This window comes from Mus pahari, chromosome 4, assembly GCF_900095145.1.
Source record: "Mus pahari chromosome 4, PAHARI_EIJ_v1.1, whole genome shotgun sequence".
In the NCBI taxonomy this organism is placed as follows: Eukaryota; Metazoa; Chordata; class Mammalia; order Rodentia; family Muridae; genus Mus; species Mus pahari.
The window spans coordinates 58,232,819-58,241,258 of NC_034593.1; the positions used below are offsets into that span (position 1 = coordinate 58,232,819).

The window sequence follows — 8,440 nt, forward strand, 5'->3', positions numbered from 1 at the left end:
GCCATTATCAAAACAAACAGAAAAAAACGTATGAAAGTTTCCATGCCACCCCACACAGAGGGTGGCTTGGATATTCACATTTGGGAGCCTCAGGAAAAGGCAGGCGGGCTTCTGCTTTCCAAAAGGCAGAGGAGAGGACTGGCCACTCAGGTGGGAAGCTGAGGCAGAATGATGCTCTGAGCCAGGTGATGAGCTATCCTTTTCTGCTTAGTCAGAGCCCATAGAGAGGGCCCAATAGAAGTTCTTCAGTGACTTCCAGGCAGCATGGTATAAAATGGTGACTGAGTCACAGCTGCCTGGGGTCGTGGCCAGACCTTCCCAGGCCCTAATCTCAAGTCAGCACAGTGACTCTCTCTGATCTCCTTGGAGCAGTGAGGTTTTAGGGAGCTGTCACGGAACGTTGGGAACAAAAGGAACCTCAGACACGGTGTCTCCGTCGCTCTGCCACCAACCTTCTCCAATACATGACCTCACTGGCAGTTTTGTTTCTGTTTTTCCAGCTTCTGTGATAAATCACAATGTTGGGAGGCCTAGCTCCACCAGTCTTGCTCACGTTCAAAGCTAACGTTTCCTTTCTGCCTTCGACCTCACAGGCCCTGGGAAGGTGCTCCAGTTCCCACAGAGTCCTTCTAGCTACGTTCATCTCTGCTTTTCTGGGGTAGCGTTCTTGGCTTACCAGTGAGAGCTCTAGGTTATTAAGCAGGAACACAGCGCTTCCTGTTTCTGCCCTCCAGCGTTGTTCAGCATGGCGGCTCTCCCTGGGGTTTGACAAACTCCTCCCAGTGCCAGTGCGAGGAGTCCAAGATCATCTCCAAGTCCCCCTTGAATTCTGGATGCTGGTGCCCTCTGAGGCCTCACTTAGAAGCTGACTCAGCTGCAGAAGGCTGGGCTAGTGCCTGCCTGACTGCCCTCACAGTAAGGTGCTGAGCCCACAGCCTCAGGAATGCCCAGGCTGTCTGCCAAGGGTTCCTTTCTTTTTCATGATCCAGTTCCTTAGCTCCTCTTCTCCCAGTCTTGAACTACACTCAACAGTCCCCTGCGGGCAGCAGTGGCACTGTGGAGGTGGGGAACTGAACTGTGTCTCCAGCCCTGTATCCCTGGGACAGTTCCTCCCCAGCGGCCCCTGCCTGGTCAGACCAGCCCTAGGTCATCCTGCTTGACCCTGAGCAGAGGTAGTGCCCATTGGTGACTGTCACCTCTGACTCTTGAGGATGATTGACAGTGTTTAGGATGCCATCTACCTCAATTTTCTAGGCCTCTAGCTGAAGGCCCTCCACCTGCCTCAGGCCTGGCTCTATTTTTGCCACCAGCTCCTTCCTCCCAGAACTTTTCTGGCTCCTTCCCTTTTTTTTTTTTTTTTTTTTTTTTTTTTTTTTTTTTTTTTTTTTTTTTTTTGGCTCTTTTCAGTTTATTACATGAAGGAGTTACACTAGTCCAAGTTAAAAGCAGACCCCAAATGATTACATTATACAATCTGTGAGGTTTTTAAACTTGTGACAAGGGACAGAAGGGAAATTCTACTCATTGCAAGGAAATCCTCACTTAAGCTTCAGAGAGCCATAAGCACTTAAAACCCATGAACCTTCAGCTGATCGTCCTTAGCCAGTCCAATCTCTACCAGGAACTGGCCTATGTTCTTGTGCTGGTCACCCTGTAGCTGAATTACTTCTCCATATTCTGGATGCTCAATAACAATACCATTGCAGTCAAATTTCTTCTTAAACGCCTTCACTAGTTTCTTTTTATCGTAATCATCAGCGATCCCTTGGACAGTTGTAAGGGTCTTCCTGCCGTTTCTCTGTTGAATTCTTATATGGATATAATCCTCAGTGCCAGCAGGAAGCAGGTCATCACCCTTACTTGCATCAGCAAAGGGGTCGAAAGAGTGGAGGTTCTGGATAGCGGACATACAATACGATTCCTTTTCCTCGGTGGAAACAGCCGAGGTGGCTGCGGGAGAAGCGAGGGGGCTCGAGGGGGAGGCAGCTGAGTCCTTGGCGGTGGCTCAGTGACTGGACTGGCTCCTTCTTAAAAAATAAAAACATGAGATGGGTCTGGAGAGATATTTCATTGGTTAAGAGCGCTTGTTGCTCTTGCAGAAGACCCAGCACCCACATGGTGGCTCACAGCCATCTGTAACTCCAGTTTCAGGGGTCCCAACATCTTTTGGCCTCCAGGACACTACATACATGTGGTACACAGCCATACATGTACACAAAACACATGTACACATTTTTTAAATTAAAAAATTAAAACAAACTAGACCAGGTTGTTGCATCTTGCTGTGTCTACTTCAGAATTAGTTGACATTTTATGTTCCCCCTAAGGAAACAAACAATATTGCTCTTAGTTTTTGTTTTGTAGATTTAACATCCCCTTCACTTTCTCAGAAAGAAATTGAACACAGGTTATCTGTGCAGTAAGATAGCTTCTCATATTGTCCAGACTCCTGCAAGGACTTTGTCCTTCTATCTCCTGGGTGTCCCTGAGAAAGGGGTAGGGGGAGAATGACACTCAGGAGAGGGAAAGTGGGGGAAAGAGGCACACACACACACACACACACATACACACACACACACACGCACACACACACGCACACACACATACATACACACACACGCACACACACACGCATACACACACACACATACACACACATGCATACACACATACACGCATACACACATGCATACATACACACGCATACACACACACGCATATACACACACACGCATACACACACATACACGCACACACATATACACACACGCATACACACACACATACAGGCACACACACACACACACACACACACACACACTGCTGACCTATTGTTCCTGAGGTGCTGGCTACACTCATTGGAGAAGCACCCTGAATCTTCCTCCCCGGGGGGCTGTGGGATGGGGTGGGGCTGAAAACTGCTTCCCCAAGATCAGATCATTTTGTGCCTGTGTTTTGTTTTCTGGCCTTTCCTGATCATTCAGTCTGTGTAACACGGATTCCTCCCTGTCCTCTTAGCAAAGAGAATTGCCCTTTGTGCTCAGCTCCTGAGGGAGGGGACTGAGTGACTCTCCCACCTGCGCAGGGTCAGAGAAAGCTTGGCCCCAGGGAGGCAGGGTGAGGGGCATGAGTCTACAATACAATCTCCTCTAGTGAAGTGTAAAGGACAGAGCTAAGCTGTGGGGCCCTTGAAGCTACAGCTTAACGGTGGGCATGGAAGGACTGAGCTAGGCGGCCATTATAAAAACTACCGCTGTCCTCTTGGTTTCTGCCCTCGTCTACTTTACAGTACCCGGCTTATCCAAGGCTCTGAGAGATGAGATTCCCAGGAGGAGCCGGGATCCCGGTGGGCTCCGCCTCTGCCACTCTATGACCTCATATGACACTGACCCTCCCAGGGTAATCCTCCCTTCCCTGGCCCCAGGGATGGGGTAAGAACTCCTACCCCACCCTCCACTTTCCTGGGCCTGATGTGAGAAGCAAATCCAACAGTGTGAGGAAACGTTGTGTGAAGCCAAAGCCCTTTGTGAGTCAGAGGTGGAGTCTCCTGTCTTTCCCCATAGTTTACCAGCCACCTCCCCCCATCCCCCCCCCCCCCCCCACACGCACACCCTACTACCCACAAGCATCTGGTGACCGCGTGCTGTCCCCTAGTGGACAAACTGCACCCAATTCATTTCAGTGAAAGTCATACAAAAGTTTAAATTCATTGTGAAAAAGAATAATAACAAATAAAAACAGAAACGAGGCCAACAACATGCAGTCAGAAAGCTCTGATGATCACCAGGTGACCTTAAACTAGGGCTGAAGACTAGGAGAGAGCTCGCCCTTCCCTTCCTGGCCAGCTCCCAGCTGCTGCCCTCTAGGCTAAGCCTGAGGGAAGCCGACTGACTCCGGGCAGGGGCCTTCCCCAGTAGGGTCCATACTTCCCCCAAGACAAGATTAAGAAACGGGGGGGGGGGGGAGAAATGAAAGTAAGTGGCCGCTCTTCCTTTCAAATCTTTCCAAGTCCCCCAAGAATACCAAACACTGGGCGTGTATCCTTTTTTTTCCCCGTTGATATTGAGACACCAGTTGTCTGGAGAGGCGCTCCAGTAGATCAGAACTACGTGACCCATGGGTGCTGGGCGCTCTGCGAGAGCTTCCTCGAATGTGATCTCGCTGGTTGCTCACAGCCTCGAGGTAGGACTGCCTCGTGTGAACCCGGGCGGTCGCGTGCATGCTGGGGAGGGGAAGGAGAGCAGCAGCTTCCCGCCAACCAGGTACTCCAACCCTATGCTTCCTCGCTCGCTCCCTGTGCTGTGCTGGGATGAGAGGGGGCTGCAGGGTGGAGAGGAAAACGTACCACAAACCACCACCACCAACAACAACAACCACCACCAAAACCAAAAAAACCCACAAAACAAACATAAACAACAAAACCCACAGCCTTTTCCTTCATTCCTGTGCAATAATCTGGTCAACAGTCGCCCTCTAGTGTCGGTGAGTGTAACTGACCTGCTCACGTGCTTTCCCTCCTCTGCAAATGTACAGCGAATCAAGCGCCTCTCCTCTCACCTCCTCTTCCCTCTGCTCCCTCTTTTTCCAGTTCCTTCGTCTTCCTCCTCATTCTCTCCCCCATTCAGTTTTTTTGTTGGTGGTGGTAGGGTGGTGTTGTTGGTTTTAAGTACGGAGGGAAGTAAGGACTCATTATATAGTTCACGTGGGCTTTGAACTTGCCTCAGCCTCGAGAGGGCTACGACCACAAGAGTGCACCACCCTGCCTGGAACAGTCACCTCATTATACCCCTTGTCATTCAATGGAGTCCCAGCTTTGGGTAGTTTCCTTTTAAAACTCTGCTCCCGGCCTTATGACTGCAACGGGCCCAGCATTTTGCCTGAGCAAAATGGCTTCAGATACCCACAATAGATCTAGGGAGGATCAACTTGGTGCCAAGTAGTGTGCGGCTTTCATAATCCCGGCAAGCAGCGCACAGGCTGACAGGATAGACAGGCACAGAGGCCCCAGGGACTCAACAAAACCAGGAACAAGCCACTGAATCACCCGTTCCAGGACTACTGGGTTCCTGAGGACTCCTGCTCAACCCTCTGATGTTATCGAAAAAAATTAATCTCAATCGGCCTTCTGCCTTGCCTTTGATTATTCAATTCCCAGATAAAAGACACAAATGAACTTTAATTTATAATAAACCTTTATCAGCACTAAAGCTGGGCAGATATCTACCCGAGATGCTATTAGAATATACTTTCCTATCGATAACCCCTAGTTATTACTTTGTTCCAGCTGGGTTTCTCTTAACTCCAATTGTCGATCCCTCATGGCCATGATTTTAAGATCCTCACCCCATGGCATCTTCTCTCCACCTCCCTCTCTCCCTCATGGTTCTCCTCCATCCCCAAGCCTGGAACTAAGCCCTGCCTCTCAGTTCTTTCTAGCCATAGGCTGTAGGCATCTTTATTCACTAAAGGAATAACGGGGGGGGGGGGGTCATATAACATCAGTTGGGTCTATGAGCAGACTCTCTCATCTCTGGGGGCTGCCAATATTTAGCTTTACAAAGCAGCAGCAGACCAGCCCACTGAACTTTACATTACAGCACAACATTATCCACAAAGTTCACTGTACGATCAAGTCAGCAAGAGAAAAATAATTGCCAGATGAAGTCAGTTCATCATCATCCCGGAGCACATGTGGACCATGGGCTGCATGGACTGTACACCCTTGCATGTGAGTCATGACAGTTCCTGTAAACACACAGAAAGCCTTCTTCCAGCTCTTGCCTCTCAGAGAGGCATTTAGTGAGGTCATGGTTGGGTCCTTGCTCAGTCTTCTCAGGCTGTGAAAACACGTTTCACAAACATCTGTGTGCCGGGCACTGGCCTTTTCATTGCACCGCTTCACAATCCTCAGGAAAACCTTGCAAGGTAGGACGGTCTGCCCTGCCCTAGGTATTACTTAGGACATCCAGCTCAGAAAGGTTACGGGTCTTACACAAGATCACAAGGTTCATGAGGAAAGGGCTGATTCATACGAGCTCCAGAAAAAGGCCCTCCTTGGTAATGACAGTATGCCTGACTAAGGACAATTCTGGACACTCGTGCTTTGAGGTGGAGGGTGACCCTGACAGCATCTTAGGTGAGGATATGTCACAGATTAGATTTGCAAATCAAGCCATCAGGTAACTTAGCTGTGCAGAGGTGTGACTGGAGCCAGATTTGCTCATTGTCTCAATTTCTCCTTCCATTCCTCTCCATAGTCAAAGGCCAAGTCATGACCCTGACATCCCTGTGGCTGAATCTGTCTGTCTGCCACAAACGTGTGAGCAGCTGTGGGCTAACTTACCAAGATAAGAATGCAGAAACCCCAGGCTTAGGGACTAGGTGGTTTAAATTCCACTTCTGCTGGGCTAGAGAGGTGGGTGGCACAGCAATTAAGAGCACTAGAGTCTCTTCATGAAGACAGAACTCTTCCAGAGGACCAGGTTTGATTCCCTGCCCCCACATGGTGACACACAGCCTTCACTATCTTTAGTTCCAGAATATCTGGAACTCTTTCCTGGCCTCCTCAGGAACTGCAGTGCATGTTGTGCACAGACATACATACTGGCAAAACACCCATACACATAAAGTATTTAAAAATGAGGCCAAAAAAAAAAAAAAAAAAGCCTACTTGTGCTATATCTTAAGGGGGGGGGGAGCTACGTAAATTGTAGGATAGGGATGGCAAATGAGAAGTTGAGAGGATGAGTCCAGGACAGCCAGGTCATGTTATGCAGAGCAACCCTGTCTCGAAAGAAAAACAAACACCTGGCTTTTAAGGCCCTGGCCATGAGTACAACCAGTCCTGGGAGGTGATGGTTCTTCACACTGCTTAAAGAGACAGTGGGGGAAGGGGGTGTCCTTGCTCTGAAGGGGGAGGGTTTCTGTCTGTACACAGCATCTTAGCTAAGCCAGACTAGCCAGTGAGTAAATAATGTAACTATGTAGTACTAGTCTACACACTTTTACAGTATATCGCTATGTAGTACTAGTCTACACACTTTCAGATCTCTGATCTCACATAATGTTTGCAGTCGCCCAGTTTCCATGTTGGCAGTGGTCATGCCCAGTTACAGGAGTAAATGCACTTAACACTGAAATCTAGTAGAAGTGGTCTCTCCTTTTTCTCCTCCTCCTCCTCTTCTGGCTGTTAGATGATCTTCTACTGAAATAATTTCATTTGTATTTTGTGAACTAGCTGGTTGTTCTGCTGTTAATGTCATCTATGATGTTATGAGGGTGGCAACCACTGACATTATAGTATAAGGACTGTGCTGGGCTGAGGATTTCTTAAATAGTTCAAGCAATTTCTCTAGCTAAGGACCAATCAGTGCAGCACATGTCCAATAATGCTGATAATCTCTTCAAAAGCGGCATTTCCACTGGGTTTAGTCATTTTCTGTTTGTTTCTGTCTCCTGGTGGTTCTTTGGGGTCATTGAGATGAGAAAGGAGGCAAAAGATACCACTGAGTCAGGGTCTGTCTGTCCTGAATGATCCTCACTCTGGGTCTGTCTGTCCTGAATGATCAGCTGCACTGTAATTCTCAGGTCATTCCAGTTATCAACTATCTTAGTAATGTCATCACCAACCTTTCGTGGAGATAGACCCAGGGCCTGACCTTGGGAGCCAGAGCAATGCGGTGCCAACCCTGCCAGCGAAGCATTGCCAAGACATGGCTTGGGCCCAGCTGAGGTTGGAATAACAGAGATGGCTGATGTCTGGTGATCCCTAATTCATGACAACTGAAGAAAGTCACACCTTGACACCATCTCATCTTGTCTCAGCAGTGCCCTGTTCTTGACATCAACATAATTCTGGCACTTAAGAACTCCCTTCTAGGTCTAAGAGTGGGATTAACTTTGATCTAATGTTCAGAACCTCTGGTACAAAGCAAGGATTCATGTCCAACACCAGCCCTTTCCGCTTTTGAGTCAGCTAGCCCTTGCCTGTCTCCACAAAGGTCTACTTTGCACGTGTGGTCAGAGGACTTAAATCAATGGTTTTTCTATATGAAGGTAGCTTGAAAGCCTGGCAGCCCATCTAAGACAGGACAAGGCTGTCAGAGTAGTTCTACCTCTGTGTGCAACTGTCTGTCATTCTTTCTGTTTTTCTGTGTCTGCCTGTCTGTCTCTTTCTCTTCTCTGTGTGTGTGTGTTGTCTGTCTGTGTGTCTTCTGTGTATGTGTCTGTCACTGAGTGTGTGTGTGGGTGTGTGTGTGTGTAGGGGTGTCTCTCTGCATTTTTGTCTCTCTGTGTCTGTCTGTGTTTTTCTGTGTCTGTCTGTGTATGTGTTTGTGTTTATGTGTCTGTCACTGTGTGTGTCTGCCTTTGTGTCTGTATCTCTGTGTATGATTTCTCTCTCTCTTTCTCCTCTCTCTCTCTCTCTCTCTCTCTCTCTCTC

General features: G+C 48.5%; 1 pseudogene; it reads right to left on the reverse strand.

Annotated features, from left to right (window-relative positions):
• Window positions 1-1,480: 1,480 nt before the first annotated feature.
• Window positions 1,481-1,941, reverse strand: LOC110320711 (annotated as a pseudogene).
• Window positions 1,942-8,440: the final 6,499 nt, after the last annotated feature.